Source organism: Gossypium hirsutum, chromosome A03 (genome assembly GCF_007990345.1).
Source record: "Gossypium hirsutum isolate 1008001.06 chromosome A03, Gossypium_hirsutum_v2.1, whole genome shotgun sequence".
In the NCBI taxonomy this organism is placed as follows: Eukaryota; Viridiplantae; Streptophyta; class Magnoliopsida; order Malvales; family Malvaceae; genus Gossypium; species Gossypium hirsutum.
In genome coordinates, this window is record NC_053426.1 from 89,513,687 (window position 1) to 89,538,162 (window position 24,476).

At 35.1% G+C, this 24,476-nt stretch overlaps 2 non-coding genes across 2 annotated transcripts; one reads left to right on the forward strand and one right to left on the reverse strand.

Moving 5' to 3' along the window:
* Window positions 1-1,377: 1,377 nt before the first annotated feature.
* Window positions 1,378-1,484, reverse strand: LOC121225712 (small nucleolar RNA R71). Its single transcript, XR_005923576.1, has one exon. It is a non-coding gene; the product is annotated as a small nucleolar RNA R71 (small nucleolar RNA).
* A 17,239-nt stretch (window positions 1,485-18,723) lies between these two features.
* LOC121225230 (small nucleolar RNA R71) lies at window positions 18,724-18,830 on the forward strand. Its single transcript, XR_005923139.1, has one exon. It is a non-coding gene; the product is annotated as a small nucleolar RNA R71 (small nucleolar RNA).
* Window positions 18,831-24,476: the final 5,646 nt, after the last annotated feature.

The window sequence follows — 24,476 nt, forward strand, 5'->3', positions numbered from 1 at the left end:
ACATGTGATTGGATGATTTTAATTTTGACCAAATTTTATGGACTGATTTTGTATGAATGTTTATGTTTAAGTCCGGTAATGCCTTGAACCCTATCCCAGCGTCGGATACGGGTAAGGGGTGTTACAAGGAGGACCACTGAAGATGTGATTAATGTGAATGTAAGATGGACCTGCACAAATTAATTCATGCGGACGGCAAGACCATGCAATTAGGTCATGAGGTTGATAATTTGACCCAGTAAAACATGTGCTAAAAAATGGACATGTCTACTTCAATATTGGAATGAGAAACCATCCAACAAGAGAGAATTAAAGCTTAGTTTCAGCACAGTAGTGACTCTCTGAGCAGTTGATTAGACAATATTTTTTCATTACATTATTTTTATATGAACATTTTACCTAAATAATTCCAGCTCTATTCATTCAACAACAGAAATACTCTTGCTTTTCTCTATAATTTGCCACAGCTTTTTATTTGCCACATCAATTCTTTGTTTTTAAAATTTGATTTCATTAATTCATTATACAAACACCTTATTCAACTTGCAAGTATTTCTGGCTATTTAGTATAATCAATAGGATTATAATAACTTACTAAATTTCTTACCAATTTCCGATCCCTATGGAGACAATACTTACTTATCACTTTATTACTTGACTAACATGTACACTTGCACAATTGCATTAGTTATTTACATGCAACAAGTTTTTGGCGTCGTTACCGGGGATCAGTAACGTTGTTGAAAAGTTGATTTGTTATTATACCTGTTATTTTTGTTAGGGCAGTTAATTAGTATTTTATTTTATTTTTCAGGTTTGTATTAGTGCATGAGAAGAAGTATTCAAGAGGATACAGAACATTGTTTTGATCTTTAAATTGAAAGGACATTAAGGTGAAGAAGAAAATATTTAAGAGAAATGGAGAGAATTAGAAATGATCAAATCATGGAAGATCCAGTACTTCAAAATAAAAGGAATGCTAGTATTCCTCGAATCACCAATGACAGAGACAGACCCATCAGAGAACATTTAGTGCCTATTTTGGATGATCTAAATCCAGGAATTGTTAGGCCACATATTCAAGCTCAACACTTTGAATTAAAACTAGTTATGTTTTAGATACTGCAAATGGTAGGGCAGTTTAGTGGCTTACCTACTGAAGATCCAAGATTGCACTTGAAACTTTTTCTTAAAGTTTGTGACTCGTTCAAGTAGCAGGGTGTCCCTGAAGATACCCTTAGATTAAAATTGTTCCCTTATTCATCGCGAGATCGTGCTAGATCATGGTTGAATGCGTTACCATTAGGTACGATAACATCTAGAAATGAACTGTGTTAGAGATTTCTGCTTAGGTACAATCCTCCCAACATAAATGCCAAGCTTAGGAATGACATTACATTGTTTAGGCAATTGGAAGATGAAACATTACACAAAGCATGGAAGTGTTTCAAGGAACTAATTAGAAAATGCCCGATGCATGGTTTTTAGCATTGGACATAGATGGAAATGTTCTACAATAGATTAAATGCTCATACATGAATGGTGGTGGATGCACCCACTAATGGGATGTTGCTTGACAAATCTTACAATGAAGTATACAAACTTTTGGAAAGAATAGCAAAAAATGATTATAAATACCCCACTACCAGAGTTGGTACTGGTCGAAGAGCTGCTGGAGTAATAGGACTTGATGCGATTACATCCTTAACAGCGCTGGTATCATCTTTAAAAAATATGATTAAAACTCTAAAAATTCCCTCTGTAGTATAGGAGATGAAGGTTGCAGAACTAGCATGCGTATACTGTGGAGAAGATCATGGTTTTTATGAATACCCATCCAATCCAACCTCTGCCTATTACATGGGGAATTTTAATAGTAGCAACAACAATCCCTACTCCAAAACATACAATCCAGGGTGGAAACAACATCCAAATTTCAACTGGAGTAATCAAGGAATAGGAAATGCCAATAATGTAATTGAAAAAATGTGGTTGGTGTACCACCTAGATATAGTCAACCAATGTTACGGCAAAATGTGCAACAAAGTTTGCCATCTTCCACATCAACTACGGAAGCTCTATTAAAGGAGTATATGGCTAAGAATTATGTGATTATTCAAAGCCAAGAAGCTTTCTTAAGAGCTCTGTAGAATCAAGTGGGACAAATTGCCACTACATTAAGTTTTAGAAACAATGAGCATTGCCCAGTGACACAGAAAGTTCTCGATCTCAAGGAAAGGAACAGTGCAAAGCCATTACACTTCAAAGTTGTACTTAGCTACCAGGAGTTGTGAATGACACCATTATTGAAGAAGGAATTTCAACTTTTCCAAATGAAATGAATTCAAAATTAGTAGGGGAGTAAGCTACAAAGGAAAAAAGCAACCAAAAAAATGTTGAAGCAGATGTGTAACACCCCTAACTTGTATTCATCACCGGAATAGGGTTACAAGGTATTACCGATCAACCACAACATAAATCATACATTTGTGCAATCATAATTAAAATCCATTCATCACAATAATTTTTTCCCTTATAAGGTTCTATGAGACCGTAAAACATGCTTAAAAGAGGTTTGCGACTTAAACCGATAACTTTTGCAAACTTTGGGAAACATAGAAAATTTTCAAACATTCTAGGGTCACACGCCCGTGTGAACAGGCCATGTACCTCACATGGTCACCAGACACGCCCATGCCGTAGGCCATGTGAAAACAGGGCATACATTCTGACTTGTACCACACGGCCGAGGACACACTCGTGTACCAGCCCTTATGCTACACACAGCCAGTTGACACGCCCGTGTGTCTAGGCCGTGTCAAACCTATAGTGTATACTGACTTAACTTTGAAGGGCTACCCAAGGGGACACACGACCGTGTACCAAGGCCATGTGCCACACACGGTCGAGCCTCACGCCCGTGTGCTCAGCCGTGTGGAGTGAATATAGGCTTGGTTTAAGTCACATTTCTCACCCTTCTCATGCATACCTAAACACAACATTTTTGCACCATTTCAATACATTAATAGTCAGCCAAAACATGTTATTTTATGCACCAAATATGTCAGACCAATTCCCTGCATTTCATCAACTCAAATCATAACCATTTCCTATATAAAACACATACCAAAACTAGCATGATTCATTTCTCATTTTACACCTATTCCATCACATACCAAAACACATATCACATTCATTAATTAAACCTATTTCAAATATGTATTTTATCATCATCAATTACACACAAAGCTTGACTTATAATTTATCTATTAACCATTCACTTATTAAGTCCAAATTCATGTTTTCCATAAGTAAATACTCATCATATACCAAATGACCAAATGTTTATCTTGAACATCACCAACCATACCAAATTATGCCATTACACAAGGCAAATTACACATCAAACATAAGTCATTATTAAGCCATATAAAATGACCAAATACATCACCAAAACCTTTATCAAAAAGACTCAAGCCTATACATGACATATAACCAAGTCACAAATGTATAAATACCAAAATAAAAATCGAATAGTGTGATGCGATCTCTGCTGACTTCCAACCCAAGCGAACGTCCGAATCACTATAAAACATAGAAAAGATAACACAAAGTAAGCTATAAAGCTTAGTAAGCTTGCATGATAATAAACTCAACTTATTGAATAAACACATATTAAACATTTTCATAATTTATAATGTCTTCATATGCTTTCACCTTTATAACATGAATTCATTTACATAGTTAACCAAGAGTTTCACTTGTTTACTCATATCATTGCTCATATAGATCTATCACATTCTCAACAATTCATTCACATTTACATATACATAAACAAATATGTATAGAATTAACTTGATTCATTTCAATTTCCAACACATCTTATTTAGTAAATACGAATCATATTATATATATCATCAAATAATGGTATTTCACACCATATGTGCAATATGTATATTTAACACAACTTCAACTCATATCTCACATATCATTCAAATCATACCTCATTATAGCCAAATAAACACATTTTGGTATGAAACATACTTATACATAGATCTTTTTCATTTCAGATACATGATACATTATAACTCACCACTTTCATTTGATTCTCACCTAAGTTTTGTACGTAACTGTATTAATTATTTTGATCGTACTTTCATTCTTGCCTTGACTATGCCCGTTGAATCATTCGATATTTCACACACTAAGTGTCATTCTCAATATTTCACACACTAAGTGCCATATTTGATGTCCCACACACTAAGTGTTGTACATAGCTGAAGCTATCTCAAATCGCACACTAAGTGCCAAATTTAGCCGAAGCTATACCGAACCGCACACTCAGTACCATATTTAGCCGATATGTCATCAAACACAAAAATAGTCATCTATATACAATTTATACGATATCAAAGCATTAAAAGCATAAAAATAACAATGCTTATTGCATACGAACTTACCTCATTCGCTGAAATGACGAATTAGGTCGACTAATCCGATACTTTGTTTTCTCCTGTTCTAGATCCAAATCTCATTTTTCTCAATCTATATAATAAAAATTTTTACTTATTTAATAATTAATTCATTCAATTTAACACAATTTACACATTTTGGCAAAATTAAATTTTTTCCCCTATTATTACACATTTTTGCAATTTAGTCCTTATCACATAAAATTTCAAATTCATGCAATTAAGGAGAAGCCCATGCTAGCTGAATTTTACCCATACTACTAGCAGCCCATATTTTTAGTTTTTTCACACTTTTACCACACAATTTAACATATTTCACAATTTAGTCCAAAATTGACATTTTTACTAAAATTCACTTAACAAAAATCATTAATCTAACATCAAATATTTATTTTCTACCATTAAACATCAAGATACTCAAACATTCAACAATGGCATCATCCAAATACTTTAATAGTTTTGAAATAAGAGGTATGAGATAGCTAGATTACAAAGTAACGATCTCAAAAACATAAAAACCATCAAAAACGGAGCAAAATCGGCATTACATGCTTGGACAATAGGTGGCCAAACCTTGAAGTTCATCCATGGCTATTTTTTTCTTTCTTCATTTGGTTGAAAAAGATGAAGACAAAGGTTTTTCTTTTGTTTTCTTTAATATTATAACCTTTATTAACAAATTACAACTTTAACCTTAATAAAAATTAATAATTACAACCAAATGCCAAACCACATCATCCACTATATAATAAATGGTCCACTTATTTCATAAGGACCCTAACCTTTAAGTTCCATAGCTTTTAGACACTTTTAACTAATCGAACACAACTTCTACGGGATTTAGTCCTTTTTACTGAATTAACCACTCAAACGATAAAATTTCCTTACGAAATTTTCACACAATAATTCTATCATGCTGTAAACCAAAATAAAATATTAAATTAAATATTTTGACTTTATATTGTGGTCCCAAAAATACTATTTCGATTAACCCTAAAAATAGGCTGTTACAAAATGCAACTTGTATTTTGATAAAAATGTCACGGTTGTAACAGCCCGATTTTGGGCCTAATCAAAACAGTGGTTTCGAAACCAAAAATTCGAGGTCAATAAATTATTTTAGTATTATTTTATGTATTATAGCATGATTATATGAGTGCATGAAAATTTTGGTGAATTAATTTTAGCGTTTGTAAGCTTAATTGCGAAAAAGTACTAAATCGCATAAAGGGCAAAAGTTTTATTTTACTACCCAAATATGTTAAATAGCTAGAGAAACAAAATTGGAGGTCTTTAAAGTGAAAATAGGTCATTTCAGGAGAGATGGCTGGCCATGGAGACAAGGATATTAAAATGGTCAAAGGTTGGGTGGTCTAATTTGTAATAAAATAAAACAAAAAGAAAAAGGATATCATCTTTTTATTTTTCTCTTTCTTCTCCACCAAATTTTACCCAAGAAAATGGCCATGGAAGCTTGAAAATTTCAGCAACTTCTAACCCTCACAAGTAAGTGATTTTGATGACTTTTCTTAATGATTTTTACACTTTTGAGACCCTTGTAGGATGAGCTAGCTAATGGGGGAACTATTTTGCAAAATGATTGAAAGTCTAGGGTTTTTCCATGAAAGCATTTATGTTGTTTTTTGAATTTTTATAGAAGAAAATGAGTCTTGGTTGTGTAATAAACAACTTTTGTGAAAGGATTTTCATGAAAACACCTAATATGGACTACTTTGTAAAGTTTGTTAAATGGATGGGAATTGTGTGAAATAATCGGAATTATGAGATTCTTCTAGTATAAAAAGAATTTTTCTAGGCTTGGGTAGTGAGGAAATTCGATAAAAATTGATTTACGAGCCTAGGGGTAAAATCGTAAAATTATGAAAGCTAGGGGCAAAATGGTCATTTTGCCAAAATGAGATGTATAAAATGTATTGATTAATGTAATGATTAAATGAGTGAATTTAATCATTTAGATCAAGAAAATCAAGATTTGGGCTTAAATCGAAAAGTACAAGGTTATGGACTAAAATAGAGTAATTAGTCGAAATTGACATTTGAGGTAAGTTTGTATGATAATAATAGTGCAATGTTATGTTTGAATTATAATTCTTTACTATTATTGCATATATTGTATGATTTAATATATATTGGAAAAGTTGATGAAATGGTGTATATGATGTGGATATATGACATGGAAGAATATTACATGAAAGGCAAGAAAATAATGATCCGTGACAAGTGATATATGCAATATGTGATATATGTTATGTAAATTCTTAAAAGCTTATTTTCTATTTGAGTTATGTCTTATTATGCTATGAATGGGCAATTGATACTATGGATAGTGAGATCGACACTTCGAGTAAGTTCGACGGAGATAGGGTATCAAAAAATCCCGTCTGAACCTTAGGAATAGTCTAGGATACAAGTGACATGTCACTAGGAATTTAGAAATCTGAACTTGTTGAGTTAGTCCAAGTTCGTGATATATATGAGGCATTTAAGCTCATTGAGTTGGTCCGAGTTCACTATGGATGCTAGCATCCGAACTCGTTGAATTGGTCTGGGTTCATAATGGATGCGATACATGTAATTGGGTTCCGGGTAATGGTCTTGTGTGTCCCGCCAGTGGCTAGGTAATCCTTAAATTGGTCAGATACTGACAGCTTGTGTGAGTAACCCGTGTGGATACACCATGACCGATAGCTTTTATGAGCAAACTCGTAAGTAGCTCCATTGTGAGCGTTACACGTTATGAGGTAGCTTTGGTTACGTATGTATATGTGGTACTTATGTGCAAGTTTTTCACATATCCAATAGTATTCCGAGGGTTCAACGGGTAATGTAATAGATGTGATGAAAATCCCAAGGAGGGCATGTTAAAAGGTATGGTTATATGACATATTACGATGAGTGCAGGTATGTACACTAAGCTTATGGTTATTTAGACTTTGAAATGTTGAGACATCGGAGAGCTAAGATGTATGAATTATGATTATAAACTTTGCTGCAATATCATGTTAACTTATATTTTGCATTTGAACATGGAATTCATGAAATGGTGTGTTCATGATTGGTCGAAAGTGAACTTATGATAGTTATCATTATATTGCACTAAAACAGTGTCAGACAGCAGCAGTTGGATGAATTTGAAAATCCACCAAAAATTGTGGAAATTGAGTTAGAAGCTGAATAAAATATGAAATTAAAGCCTCATGAGTCTAGTTTTGTATAGAAGAAACGGTGTAAGAAAAAGAGTTTCAAATTATGAAATATTTAAATTGTGGTGAGACAGAGTTAGAATGATTTCGAAATCCCCTATTTCGATTTGAGAAAATCATTGGAAATTGTACAAAAATATTTATGGGTTATAATTTTAGTCTATTTTAAAGATAAATGGACGAGAACATCAACCGAGTCTCGTATTATGAGATAATTAATTTTTAGTGACGAGGGCTCAGAACTATCCGACAATGAAAAAAGGGTAAATTTAAGGAATAAACTGTACTTATTGGCTAGACTAAAAATTCTGAAAATTTTATGGTGAGAAGATATGTGAGTCTAGTTTCAGGGAAAATTAGTGGATCTTAATTTTGAGTTCTGTAGCTTCAGATATAAATTATTTAGTAACTATGACTTGGGAAAACAGCTTGGCTAGAACATAAGTAAAAATGCAAATATGGTTGTATTACCTTGAAAAGCATGTTGGAATATTGTTTATTATTTTCATATGGACTTACTAAGCTTTAAGCTTACTCCCTCTTCTCCATTTCTTTAGTGTTTTCAGGTCAGCTCGGGGTTGGAGATCGTCGAAGGCAGCATCACACTATTAAGTCACTACCTTTGGAATAATGAAGCATATGTTAGAAATTTTCGTGTGAGTGGCATGTATAGGGATCTAGTTTCATGGTATGTGTTATTATGATTTTGGCCAAATGTATTGGCTCATATTAACTTATATGTATAAGGCCATGAGATGTGGCTCATATTGGTTTTGATTTGTAAATCTAGCTATTCATGTTATGTCTAATGTTTATGATGTGATTATGTTTGGTTGCCATGCATGGTTGGTAATATGACATGTGTGTTGGATGTATGCTCTATGACCAATTGAGGTGGTCATGGGAATGTAGTAATTGCACGTTATAAAAACAATGTGATAATGGTTGAACATGAGTGCTGGATGGATAAGTGGATAACCATAGTATAATGGTAAAAGTGATCATCAAAAATGACAAGTCTTATGAATGTGAATTGAGGAATCTAGACTTGATATTGCATGAGTAGATGCATTGCTTGTAAGAGGACATGTTCATGTTATGAATATGTCTTATTAAAGAGTGTTTAATCACTAAAATGATGCCATGATTTGTGGTTTTAATATGTATAAGGTTGTAAGGGTTTATGACTAACATGAAGGCTTGGAAAATAGCATAAGTGTTGGCCACACGGGCTGCGACACGACCGTGTGCCTCAATCGTGTGAGGGACACGACCTGGAGACATGGGCGTGTGGTTTGATTTGCATGCTGACGTCATAAACAGAGAGTTACACGGCCTGAGGACAAGGGCGTGTCCTTATGTCCACACGGGCGTGTGACCTTGTTTCTTGGGAAAATTTTCTAAGTTTTCCTGAAACTTCTGAGAGCTCTCGGTTTAGTCCCAAATCAATCTCGATGTATGTATTTGGCTTCGTAGAACCAATTAAGGGACGACATGCATGTGTTTGAAAAGTTTGAATTAAAAGAAATTTTATGGCCTAATTTTTGCATGTATATGTATGTTTAAGTCCAGTATACCTCGTACCTTGTCCTGGCATTGGACACGAGTAAGGGGTGTTACAACGGTAGAAGAGGACGACTCAATAATCGATCATGAAAAGACCTTAGAACCAACTAAAAATATACAGCACCTGAAAATGGTCAGTAGAAAAAGGTTGTGGTAGAATCAGATCATGTTACCAACACAAGTGCCATAGCAAAACAATATCAAGAACCTGAAAGATGACTACCTCCACCATTTCCTCAACTAATTGATGTGCAGAAAGGAAAACTAACTATGAGGGTGAATGATCAATAGGTTACATTCAACATATTTGATACCCTAAAATGTGTTGATGAGAGTTAAGATTGCCAGGCCATTGGTTTGCTAGAAGTGGTAGTGGAAGAAAAGTTTGTAAGACATTTGCCATAGCAAAATCTTCTATCTCCAACAGCCCATTTGAGCAGCAAATGCTCAACTCACTCGGTCAGTTGCAGAAGCAACTTAATCTCTTTGAGACTTAGCAACTCCAAATTGCTACGGAATTGGAAAAAGCGTAAAAGAAATAATCTTGTCTATCTTTCTTTTCTTTAATTTCTTTATTTTAATTTTGCTCTAATTATTTTTATCTTTAATTACTTAACATAATTTTCATTTCTAATTTATTACCTTATTAATGAGATCACAGAACCTGATAAAGAAGGGGAGGATGAAAATGAAAGGGGCAAGGATGAAGCTGAAGCTGATGAGCCTGCACCTACCACACACACTGCCACTAAGGAGAAGGAACAAAAAGGACTAGAAGGAGATGAGAAGAAGATGGAATCAATGAACATTGAATCTGACCAGGAAAGAGAATAAGTGAACCATATTCCTACACCAACTGAACCTGCTACTGCACCTAAATCAACTACACCCATATCAAAGCAAGATCATGAGATTAATGAACTAATTGATGATCTCACAAAATCAGATGATAAGGATGAAGAGGTGCAATCAATATGCTGAAAAGGAAGCAGCATTACAAGTGCGTTGCTCAAAAAACAACTCGCCCATATTAAAGTAACACCAAAATTTTCCCAAGCTTTCGTCTTTATTTTCATTTGCATATTTTTCTTTATATACCATGTGTTTTCCATGCATTCATAATTGTTGTCATTCCATTGTATATATATATGTTTGTTTTTTAATTTTGGAATTTTAAATTGTTCATGCATTAAGGACAATGCATCCCTTAGGTTTAGGGTGTGTTATGTTATGTATATAGTCTGTATTAGATATATGTTTTAATATTTGTTCATTTTGTCATTCATTTTTCCATGACATACAAATGTCATATAACTACCAGACTATGACAAGTATATTGCTATCTACGATGTTCAATGAGGATAATAACTCTTCGATAAATTTAGAAAATTGTGATAGTTGATTAGGTATGTTTAGCTTATGATAGTTGTTTGAAAATTGATCCCTAAAAGTAGAATGCCCTAATTATAATTGCAATTGGTCTATAGTAGGTTTCTTTTAATACACTTAAAAATTCTTGACCCTAATATCAATAAATTAGCAATGTGTAATAATAAATATCACAGCAAAGCTGAGGGTAAATCAATAAGAAAATTAAAAAGACGCTATGAAGAACTCCAATATTTGAAATTATTGAGTAGGTCACTAATACTCTATTTTCTCTATTGTACTATTGATCAGAAAAGCAAGATCAAATAAGAGTGAGTAAAAAAAAGAAAAAAAAAAGAGAGAAAACAGTTTAAGGGCACTCCACTGTAGTAGTAGGCTGAGTAGCTAAGGGGGTAGTTATTTGTTCCATCTATCTTTTTTGTCAAAAGCCTTAGCTTCATGAGTAAATTACATTCAAATTGTGGCATGATGCAATATCTAGCAATCTAATGTATGCTCCATTAAGATTGTCAAGTAAAGAAATCATGTGACAAAATGAATTCCCTAGGAAAATATATATAATTAATGTATGCAATGATAGAATAATTATGAGAAGAGACACTGAGTTTTATTGGAAATATAAAATAAGTACATTAGAGGGTCTTGCTATAGTCAGAATTGCATGAATATTTAAGAAATTTTATTTTCAGGTAATATTTTTTGCACTTCGTATGCTAAACAAACCTATAAATTTTGAACCAGATTTCTGAGATAGAAGACTACTGATTGCGTGATTTCGTGATAGGTTTTAAATATTTATAATTAATCGTTCTTGAAACTAACTATTATCGCGATATATGCAAGTGTACCTATCGAACAGTAGTATAGTTTTAGCAAGACCGGATTGTCGAACCCAAAGGAACTAAAAAGTACTAGTAATGACTGTCTTTTTATTATCTAGCCTAAGAATAAAGAGGTTTTTGTTTTAACTAACTAATTATCTAAACTAAGAATTCGCAGAGAATAGAATTGGGGAATTGCTTTTGGGAAAATCGATTAAATTAAGACAATACCTAAGGAAAAATCCAACTAGACTTTACTTGTTATTCTGGCTCCGAATCAGACGATTTATTCATTTAACTTGTTCCGTAGAGATCCCTAAGTTATGTTATTATCCCTATTCAAGACTAATAACCTCTAATCCCTAGATTGAATAATTAAGACCTTTCTTTAATTAACACCCTAGGGTTGCATTAACTCGATCTATGGATCCAATTATTAGGTTTCACCCTAATCCGGCAAAATCTTGTCACCCTATGTCTAGGTGCACAAACAACTCCTCTTAATTATGACAAATGTACTCTTAGACAGGGTCTATTCCTCCTCTGAATAAGAGCTTATCTTGAATCAGTATCTTGGGATATCAAAACAAGAATTAAGAACACATAATTAAGAACAAGTTAAATATTTATCATACAATTCAGAAAATAATAACACGATGCGTCTTAGGTTTCCTTCGCCTTAGGTATTTAGGGGCTTTAGTTCATAACTAAATGAGAAGACATCTTAGAATAATAAAGAATACAAAACATAAAGAAAACCCAAAACTTCTGAAGGGGAAATTGAGGAGAGATATTCAGTCTTGATGGTGAATCCGTCTTCTAAGATGGATCAATCAGCTTCTTTGGAGTAATTCCTTACTCCCTATTCTATGTCCCCCTTTTCTTCCTCCTCTAGGGTGTATTTATAGGCTTTGAAAAGCCTAAGAGCCCTCAAAATTAGCCTTTTTTGAATTGGACTCAACTTGGGCTCGGTAGGGACACGCCCGTGTGCAATTACTTCAAGCCATGCTCGAGCCTCCCAAATTGACACAGCCGTGTGGTCTACCCATGTGAGGAGGTCCAGGCCATGTTGATTTCATAATTTGACCAATTTTCTTCGTTTTTGGCCCGTTTCTCGTTCCTTTTGCTCTTCTATGCTCTCCTAAGTATAAAACATGAAATTAAAGCATTAGGAGCATCGAATTCACCAATTCTAATGGGAAATCATCCATAAAATGCGTTAAACATGGGGTAAAAATATGTATAAATTACGGTTTATCAAATACCCCACACTTAAGCATTTGCTTGTCCTATCAAAATAAATTCTTCTCAACTTATAATTTCTATCTATAATATCTCAAAATAAGTTTCAAACATTCCAAGTTGAGCATTTTATCCTGAAAACATAGGTGTCTCTCCTCATTTACGTAATTACCTTTGATTCGGAATATCACAGAGTTTCACATCCTCACTAAAGATTCACTCAAATCACTCGAGGTGTTTTAAGGAAAATAAATGAAGCACTCAATAGTCAATAATGAAAAGTCATTACCATAGGCTTGCATGAAAATCAAATCTCCACCACTTATAAATTGAGATGAAACATCAATCAAAAGGTCTTTAGAGGGTTGTAATGAGGTTTGGTTAGGGGGTGTGGTCACAAACTGAAAAAAAGGGTTAGAATCGAGATTAAATTGAAAAATTACCTAACTAGAAAAAGAGCTAACCATCACTTGCGTACAACAGAGCTTCTTCTCAGAATAAGGAATTACTAATGCGTATACATAGTTTTTTTTTTAAGAACAAGTTAAATAACATAGACTAACTATTAAGGACAAGACATAGCTAAGCAATTTATTCAACTCAAATCTCGACAAAAATAAGGATTAATTTAGGGGATTTCAATGATAATGTGTTAAGGGTTAATATTAGGGTCATACAAGAAATGGCTTGTTAGGCTCAAGGGCGTTTACTAGGGGTTAATCGTGGAGATAGCTTTTTCATGGCATGAGTGAGTTAATCCTAAGTGCCTTAATCATTTTAACATATCAAATCAAATGGTGTGGTCTCGACATGCATAATCAAGCAAGTTCTAGAATAACAGTTCAATACTGACGCACTCAAAGTAATAATAAAAGTGAGCATGAAAGAATTAATAGATGCTAAAAAGGCTCAAAAATCTCACAAAAATTATGGCTTTTTGATGTTTAAAACTTGTGAATTCTAGCTCAAAGTAATACCTAAACTTTAGGGAAACAACCTAAGATTTTAATTTCTTAAAAATCAACTTATCATGCTTGATTCTCTAATGTTTTGAGGTTTAAACAATCAATGCATAAATGCCTATGTTTTAATTCAAGATATATCAATCAAAATCATAAATCAATCAAAATTTATTCTAAATACGATATGAGAGCTTTTCAAGAGAACAAGGCAGTCATTCAGGGATTTTTCTGATAGTGAAATAAATACCCCCCACACTTAAGATGTACATTGCCCTCAATGTACAAAGATAGATATTAGAATATAAAAATAAGATAGGGAGAGAAGTGAAACTTCCTGTATGATGAATTCCTCGAATTGGAGTTTTAGAGAGTAATCGATGCGATAGTGGAGGAGGATACTCCGGTGGTGGTAGAGGTTCATTAGTCCATAAGTCCTGTGCCAAAAGAATATTATATCTAGTGGTAGCTATGGTTGTGGTCGATCAGGACATGGCAGTCGTGGAGAACCTTTTCCGGTGGAGTTTTTAGTTCCTATGCGATGATGAGCTTAAGAGCTCTATATAACTGTGATAAAATCAAGAACTTTTTAGGGGAGATTAGAAAGAATAATTACTCATAAAGAAATAACTGAACTTGATAATTAAAAATAAAATTCTAAATCTAATAAAAATAAAAAATAGTTTTAATAAAAATTAAAAACATAAAATAATAAATAAATATTTTTAAACATCTTCATCGCTGGATGGTTCGCGAGGTGGGACTAGCGATGAGATGTGGAGGTGCTGACAAATCTGCTGTAGAGTAGCATCAATGTTGTCAAATCATTGAAAACACTGCTGCTCGAATCGAGTGAGGCGCTCAGAGATGTCAGCATATGAAGTCGTCGCATGAACTGGACGAGAGGGTGGTGGTGGCTGAGTCGGCGGGTCCTCGTGGTGTGGAGGAACATCATCAGGAATGTCCTCATAGGCCTCATCCTCGGTAGATTGGGTGGGACGATATTGAGGAGGGTAGGTTCCTCGGTGCCTCTCGATCATCCTCATGCTAAGCATGCTCGAGATGCCTTGTGGAGACATCTGGCCGATAAGGGTAAGGGATGATTCTTGGGCCGCGGTGCTGAGGAGCCCGAAGTGTCGAGCCAACCGAGTAACATAGGGGCCAATGGAGATAACCCCTTTCCTATGTAGCTCCGTCTGGTGCTGAATCACAAGGGCGATGAAATAGGAAAGGTTAATGACGTGCCCGGGCGACATGCACCATAAAAAGTAGGCATCGTGAGTGTTGACGACGCCAGTGCTCTCTCGCCTCCACATTATCGTGTGAGCCAAAATGGCATGTAGGTACCTCAAGGATGGTGGGAGAACTGATGCCTTCAAGCGGCTAGGATTGTAGGAGGCTGCACCAGGGGCCAAAGTGTGCCAGCACTTCGAGGGAGAGAAATGTATGTGGCGAGTGAGAGCATGTAGTTCATTCTCCTCCTTAAACTCCACCGTATATAAGCCCAGTGCAGCACCAAACTCTGGGATGCTTAGCTGGCGGATTAATCTGCCTAGGCAAAATTGGACTGTGCCGGGATTATCATAGTTTTTCATTACGGTCTGAAGATAGAACATAGAGCATAGTTCCATCGTGAGCTCGAGGTATGTTGGCTCGATAATCCCAAGGAACAGCTCCCAAGGGTCAGTGGTTAGGAGGGCCCGAATCGCCTCAGCCAACTGAACTTGTTCTACGGTAGCCCAGTCGATGTAGCAGCACGCAATTAAAGGTCAGGCCTGAAGTATTTGGAAAAGTTCTTCCTGGGGCCCACGAGGGAACTGTAGGAGAGGGTGACGAATTTCTGCAGTTGGACCTGTAGAAGATGACGCTTCCTTCCGTTTCCTTGAAGCAGGTACGACGGTTTTCTTTCCTCGTGAAGATGACATGGTACCTGCAATCAATACCATTAATTCATCTTGAGGAATGATCAAAGTAAAATGAAGACAAATTTTAAAGAACAATCATAATTTCAGCAACTACTAAGACTAACAAGTTACTCAAAGCAATCAATTGTATGGCATAAAACTGGCAACGAATTTCATGGAATGCAACATGTGTGACGGATGAAAAATGTTAACACTAAAGGCATGAGTATGTCTATTGTTCTAATCATGAATATTTATTTCTAACTAATCAAATAAAGTAGAGAAATCATATAAGAGTAAGAATTTGAACATGAATATGATAATAACTTGTTCTATGAATAAAATGAGAGTGATAGAAAGATGAAAATAATCATGAAAAATGCATAGTACTATGATAACTACCATGAAAAATGAGTGCAATTAAAGGGGAAAAAATAAACAAATGCTAGAAAAGGGAGAATGAGCGGCAAAAATAGAGTTGGATGCAGCGTATGGGCGTGGCGGGGAGGTCGTGTAGACTTGTAGCGTCTAGGGTTAGGGTTTTTTGGGTGGGGAAGACAATTAATAGTGCAGGATTTTTATAGATTTTAGGGCACACGGCCAGGTAACACGCTCGTGTTCCCCAATTTTAGCCCGTGTGATTCGCGAATTTTGAATTTGGGTGCGTCTGGCATTTAGTACACGCCCGTGTTCCTTGGGCGTGTGGGTGCACATGACCGTGTCGAACGGCCGTGTCTGGTGTTGTTCGTTTTTCCCACGCCGGTGTATGAAGACCCACGCCCGTGTCAATCTAACAAGTTCGATCACGGATGCTAGACATGGGCGTGTCGTACACCCATCCTATTTTAATAGGTTCGCCCACGGTTCTTCCACAGGGGTGTGCCTCACGCCCGTGTTATTTTGGCAGGCTCGACCACGGTCATGTCATACGGCCGTGGCATTTTATCGTAGCCCGTGTTTAGGAAAATTCTTGCCCTATTTTCACACGGCCATAAGCACGCCAATGCTCTTGGCCGTGTCTCTGTGGAAATCCTGTATTCAAGAGCTCTGTTAGTAAGTTAAATGATGAAGACTAAATTTTAAAGAAGTTAATATAGTTAGTGCTCGGGTTGCCTTCCGAGAAGCGCTTATTTATAGTCTAAGCTCGACTTACCTCTTCGTTGAATGATCATGGTGGTTTGAGGAGTTTATACTCCTTATTCCTACTATCAATCTCATCAAAATAAGGTTTTAAATGGGTGTTGTTTACCTTAAAAGTGCCGAACTTGGGATGACTCACCTCGACTATACCAAATGGGAAAATACTGAGTACCGTAAGAGGGATTTCTTCATTCGGTGTGATAGTGACAATGTGGGGATCTGCAGCATCTAATAGGACTCTATCCCCAACCTTAAGTTGATTTGGAAAGGTATTGAGCTCGTTCTGTCGTAGATTCGATTTTTCAGGTGTTCTCGGTTTATACGTCTGCCATTCATCTAGCTCCTCGATTTGTAAACTTCGAACTTCATGAATAGGTCCTCTACTATTGCTTGAGAATGGCTCATGTACTTCCTCCAGACTCATTTCCTACAAAGAAGGTTGCACCATATTGTCAATTTTAGTAGAATGGTTTAGACGATCACCTTCAATTTCCAATGTGTTGTCAGAATTGCGAGCTTGAAGGGTGATTGTTTCGTCTCCCACACAGAGTGTGAGTTCACCTGTGCCAACATCAATGATCGTTTTAGCAATTGCTAAAAACGGCTTTCCTAGAATTAAAGGAGTGTTGCTATCTTCCTCTATGTTTAGAACAATGAAATCAACGGGAAATATAAATTTATCGATTTTAACTAGCACATCTTCAATAATACCCCTAGGGAATCTTATAGTTTTATCTGCTAATTGAATACTCATCCTAGTCTGTTTGGGTTTCCCGATACCTAGTTGCTTAAACATTTTGTAAGGCATGACGTTGATACTAGCCCCTAAATCAGCTAATGCATTATTAACATCTAAACTACCAATTAAGCAAGGAATCGTAAAACTCCATGGATCTTTTAGTTTATTCTATAGCTTATTTTGTAGAATAGATGAGCACACTGCGTTTAGCTCCACATGCGACGCCTCGTCCAACTTCTGTCTATTTGCTAAAAGCTCCTTTAAAAATTTCATTGCGTTGGGCATCTGTGATAGGGCTTCAATAAATGGTAAGTTAATATGTAATTTTTTTAAGAGTTTAAGGAATTTACCAAATTGTTCATCTGAGCGGTCTTTCCTTGTCGCGTTAGGGTATGGAACACGAGGTTTATATTCGACAATTACTGATTTGTTTTTATTATGACCTACCTCACCTTGACCTTTGCTTACCACAGTGTCTTGCCTCGGTTCTGGGTCAGGCTCAACTACTCCTTCGTCATCTTGAATATTAATTGCGTTGAGTTGTTCCCTTGGGGTGGGTTCAATATTACTTGGCAAGCTACCTTGTGGTCGTTCAGAGATTAGTTTGGAAAGCTGGCCTATCTGAGTTTTGAGCCCTTGGATTGACGCTTGTTGATTTTAGAGTGTTGTCTCGATGTTCTGGAAACAGGTTTCTGACACAGATATAAACTTTGAGAGCATCTCTTCAAGGTTTGGCTTCTTTTCCTATTGATAGGGTGGTTGTTGAAAACCCGGAGGATGTTGTGGTCTTTGATGTCCTTGACCGTCCCATGAGAAATTGGGATGGTTCCTCCAACCTGCATTATCAGTGTTACTTTATGGGTTATTTTGGGATCAAGAGTTATTGTTACCCATATATTGGACTTGTTCCTTCTTGATGCTAAGGTTGAAGGGTTGATACTCTGTGCATGCTCCTCCTCCATTCGTCTCGCACCTCATTACTGGATGTACCTGAGTAGAACCAAGTAAACCATCAATCTTTTTATTTAGAAGTTCTACCTGATTTGACAACATAGTAACCGAATCGACGTTATAAACGCCTGCTGTTTTAGTTGGCTTAGTCCTCATGACTTGCCACTGATAGTTATTCAGTGACATCTCCTCTATAAACCCATAGGCATCTTCAGGTGTTTTATTATTGATGGTTCCGCCAACAGTTGCATCAACCATTTGTCGAGTCGAAGGATTCAGGCCATTATGGAACGTTTGAAACTGTAGCCAAAGCGGTAACCTATGGTGAGGGCACCTTCTTAGTAAGTGTTTATATCTCTCCCATGCGTCGTAAAGAGTTTCTAAGTCCATCTGTACAAACGAAGAGATATCATTACGTAATTTAGCCGTTTTAGCCGGTGGAAAATATTTTAATATAATTTTTTCGGTCATTTGTTCCCAAGTAGTGATTGACCCTCGTGGTAATGAGTTCAACCACTGTTTAGCTTTGTTTCTCAATGAAAAAGGGAATAACTGAAGACGAATGGAATCATCAAAAACACCGTTAATTTTAAATGTATCGTATAATTCTAAGAAGTTTACTAAGTGAGCGTTGGGATCCTCATCCTGCAAACCATCAAACTGAACAAATTGTTGTATCATTTGAATAGTGTTAGGTTTTAGTTCAAAAGTATTTGCAGCTCCAGCAGGTCTAACTATGCTCGATTCAGTTCCTGTTAAAGAAGGTTTAGCATAATCATACATAGTACGTGGAGCAGGATTTTGATTAATCAAAATTGCAGGAGGTAGCTGATTGTCTTAGTTTAAAGCCATCTCTTCGGTTGGAGGTTGAGTATCACCCTCTTGCTCGTTCCCTGTGTATCTTAATCTTTGCCTTATTTCTCTTTGATTTCTGCAAACTTTGCGATCGATTTCTTCATAAAAAAGTAGTAGTCCTGACGGGTTTCTTCTAGTCATAAACTATAAAAACCTACCAAGAGAAAGAAAAAAAAAGTAAATTAATATATAATAAATAATAATAAAATAAAATAAAATTTCAAGAAAGATAAATGGCTAAAGTAATAAAAATTGAGCGTTCCTAATATTTTTAGTTCCCCGGTAACGGCGCCAAAAACTTGATCACGTGATTTCGTGATAGGTTTTAAATATTTATAATTAGTCGTTCTTGAAACTAACTATTATCGCGATATAGGAAAGTGTACCTATCGAATAGTAGTATAGTTTTAGCAAGACCGGATTGTCGAACCCAAAGGAACTAAAAAGTACTAGTAATGACTGTCTTTTATTATCTAGCCTAAGAATAAAGAGGTTTTTGTTTTAACTAACTAATTATCTAAACTAAGAATTCGCAGAGAATAGAATTGGGGAATTACTTTTGGGAAAATCGATTGAATTAAGACAATACCTAAGGAAAAATCCATCTAGACTTTACTTGTTATTCTGGCTCCGAATCGGACGATTTATTCATTCAACTTGTTCCGTAAAGATCCCTAAGTTATGTTATTATCCCTATTCAAGACTAATAACCTCTAATCCCTAGATTGAATAATTGAGACCTTTCTCTAATTAACACCCTAGGGTTGCATTAACTCGATCTATGGATCCCCTTATTAAGTTTCACCCTAATCCGGCAAAATCTTGTCACCCTATGTCGAGGCGGGTAAACAACTCCGCTTAATTATGACAAATGTACTCTTAGACAGGGTCTATTCCTCCTCTTAATAAAGGCTTATCTTGAATCAGTATCCTGGGATATCAAAACAAGAATTAAGAACACATAATTAAGAACAAGTCAAATATTTATCATTCAGAAAACAATAACAAGATTTGTCTTAGGTTTCATTCCCCTTAGGTATTTAGGGGCTTTAGTTCATAACTAAATAAGAAGACATCTTAGAATAATAAAGAATACAAAACATAAAGAAAACCCAAAACTCCTGAAGGGGAAATTGAGGAGAGATCTTCAGTCTTGATGGTGAATCCAGCTTCTGAGATGGATCAATCGACTTCCTTGGAGTAATTCTTTACTCTCTATTCTGTGTCCCCCTTTTCTTCCTCCTCTAGGGTGTATTTATAGGCTTTGAAAAGCCTAAGAGCCCTCAAAATTAGCTTTTTCTGAATTGGACTCAACTTGGGCTCGGCAGGGACACGCCCGTGTAACACGCCTGTGTACGATTACTTCAGGCCGTGCTCGAGCCTGGCAGATTGACACGGCCGTGTGGTCTACCCGTGTGAGGAGGTCCAGGCCGTGTTGATTTCGTACTTTGGCCCATTTTCTCCGTTTTTGGCCCGTTTCTCGTTCCTTTCGCTCTCCTATGCTCTCCTATGTATAAAACATGAAATTAAAGCATTAGGAGAATTGAATTCACCAATTCTAATGGGAAATCATCCATAAAATGCGTTAAACATGGGGTAAAAATATGTATAAATTACGGTTTATCAACTGCTAAGAATAGAGTTATAAAATATACTTCAGATAATTTAGCAATATATTGGGTAATTATAGTGTTATGGTAAATTCATGCATTCATGCATACTTACACATATTCTGCTTGTGGACAAGCAAGAATTCAGGTTTGAGGGTGTGATAACTCTTGAAAAGAGTTATATTTCGAGCCTCTAAACTTGGTTAAATGCATGTACTTAAGTAGATATATTTGCATTTTTAGGTTTTTTTTTAGATCATTGCATAATAATGCTTGGATTGTGCCTTGAATGTCATTTTTTTTACTTTTTCTATTGGGAGAAAGAGAATCGGCTATTGTATGCAGTAGGTACAGAAAAGATGAAGAAATGGAAAAGAAAAGGAGGAAGTGAATGAAGGAAGTGAAATATTGCCACGGAAAAATTTTGGATGGAATGCTAACAGAAATGTCATGGAAATTCCAGGCTAATGTTGACGCAACACTCAATTCTCCTCACTCTCAACCAGCTATCAGTGTACCAGATAAATCCACCTAAAAAAGAGGGAGAAATGTGTGTGCTAAGAGAGGGGGACCTACCCTATAAAAGAGGAAAAAGAAAAGAAAGGGGAGGAGGATTTTTTGGAGAAAGGAATTAGAGACGATTTTAGGGATTAGTCTTCTCTCCAGAAAAATCTGCTGGAGAATTCCAGAGAAAGAAAGGAGTAGTAGTTTCAGAGAAAAGAATACAGATGTGAAAAATGAGGAGAGATAGCTATCCTGGATTCATGTACAATCTGAATATCAAAGAGAAGTTGGAGTGTGGTAAGAATTCCTGCATTTCTACCTTTATTTTCCTGATTTCTGTGATTCAAACTTATTTGAGAATGTTGATGAATGATTTTATTTTGATGTTAACTTTTCAACCCATGAACTAAATCTTTTCTAGGTTGGAGTTATTTGGGTAAATGTTTTATCATCTTTAATACCCATGATTTGAGATTGTCTATGTCACTGTTTCATTCAATTTATGCTTATTTTAAATACATGCATGCAAGCTCTAGACATAGTTGATTGTGTGTTGTATTCTTAGATGTGTTTTTAATTCCAAAAAGCTTAAATATACTAGATCTTGAATAGTTTGTTGCAAGCGAATACTTGACAGAATATTCTAGCACTCTAGACATAGAAGTTCCGAGTTGTACAGAGAAGAACATTCATTGTAGTTATTAACCTAGATTTTTGTAGACATACAGTAACTTAGATTTCTAGCTTAAGATCTAGCTATCGAAAGAGGCAGGTTACAATAGTGACTCTCTAAGCAGTTGATTAGACAATATTTTTCCATGGCATTATTTTGATATGAACACTTCACCTCAATAAATCTAGCCCTATTAATTCAACAACAGGAAGACTCTTGGTTTTCTCTGTAATTTGCCACAACATTTTATTTGCCATATCAATTCTTTGTTTTTAACATTTGATTTCATTAGATCATTATACAAACACCTTATTCAACTTGCAAGTATTTCTTGCTATTTAGTATAGTCAATAGGATTATAATAACTTAATCAATTTCTTACTAATTTTTTATCCATGTGGAGACGATACTTACTTATCACTTTATTACTTGAATGACGTGTACACCTGTACAAATGTATTAGTTATTTACATGCAACAATAGCCACCAATCTCCTTGCCATCCTTTAGCCACAAAAGCTTTTTCAAAAGTATTCTTTGGCCGACCACCTTAGGAATTCCTTAGCAAAAGAAGCATCGAGCAGGATAGAGGAGTGCATCAATTAGAATAGATCCAAAAGGTTACTGAACTAAATCAGTCAGAATATATCTGAAAGGCTATTGAACTGAATAGAGTTTACTTTTTCCTCTTGTTATTTATTTTAATTATGTTTGCTTTGAGTTTATTATTTTTGACATCAACAATGTTATTTTAAATCCTATTTGCTAGGATGATTATGTTAATTCAATAAGATCTATTTTACTCATGGTTAACATGTTTAGGCCTCAGTTAATCATGTTTTCAATTAATATCATGATGTATTTCATTCATATGGGATTGGGTGTACTCAGATTAGCAGAGCGTTCCTAGCTAGATGTCAGCTAGTAGACACATAATTTAAAAGTGCAATGCTCAATTTAGATCCTTAAACCCGACTAAGTTGAGGTTCATAATATATTTAGTTAGCTCTATTATCTTACATAGTTTTTAGGTTTATGTAATTAAACTATTGCAAACGTAAATGTCCCTGTGACCTTACATAAATGCTAAGAATCCCTTAGTTAATTTGATCAATAAAATGCATATTTAACTAAGTAAAAGACTCTGGAAGGACTTAATTTGGCTTCCAAACTCATGAAAGATCGAGTTGTCGTGGAAGTATTTTTGAACACTGTTAAGCTTGATAAAGTAAATTGAATTGATTAATATAATTATCCTAGCCCGTTTAATGTTGATTGCTTTTGTTGCTAAAGCCATTCATTCATACTTTTAGGTAAATTGCATCTAGATTAGAATTGTATAGGGATCGATCTTTGCATCTAGTTAATTTTACTTAGTTTAACAATCACCATCCAAATTATTGAGTTTTTACATCAAATTGTTAATTATAATTTTGCAATTAATCGGTTAAGCTTATAGAGTCCCTATGGAGACGATAACTTATTTTACTTATTTTTTACTTGAACGATTGTGTACACTTGCACAAAATCTCGTTACACTAAGAAGAGACGCGAAAGATTAACCTTGTCAATTGGAAAGTGATGTGTCGACCCGTTGAATTAGGAGGCATGGGATTTAAACAGATGGAGATGTAAAATGGAGCGTTTCTTATGAACTTAAGATTCAATTTGGTAAGTCAATTGGATTAGCTTTAGGTTAAGTGTTGCAAACGAAGTATAAATGGTATGGCATTATTCCACAAATGCTTTATACAAAGAATTATTCTCCTCTTTGGAGAGGGATTGCAAATGAATGGAATGAGGTTTGAAATGGGTTAATTTGGAAGGTAATTGATAATACTCTAAAATGACATATTTTTATGTATTAATTACATATTTATTTTGAGTATGATCTAACTAATTTGAGCTATTTATGTTTTTTTATCTGGTAGGGATTAAATTGAAAGCAAAAGGAATTTTGAGGATAAAAAAAATGAATTTGAGGACAAAATGGGCCAACATGCAAAATAGAAAAGAAATGGTGCCAAAAATACAAAATGTGAAAGATTTGGGGGCAAAAAGTTCAAAGAAAAGATTTATAAACATAAGACTCTATTTAAATTTGAATTTTATAAAGATTATTGTTAGGATTATTATTTAGATTTAATTTCAACTTTTAACTTTATTTATCTTTATTTATCTTTTAGAATTTAAATAGGAACAAACTAGGTTTTATAAGTACTATAAATAGGGGATAGAGTGACACAAATTGTACTCATCTTTTCTGTAAAACCTCCGTCTCCCTAAGGCTCTTGGCTTTTGTTCCTTTTATTTATTCAATAAAATTCAATTTTATTAAACTTATTTCTTTTTCCCAAAAAGCATCAACCACTAAAATCATCTACCCAAAGGTTGTCGAGATTCCCCAAAAAGGGTTCATGTCAATGAA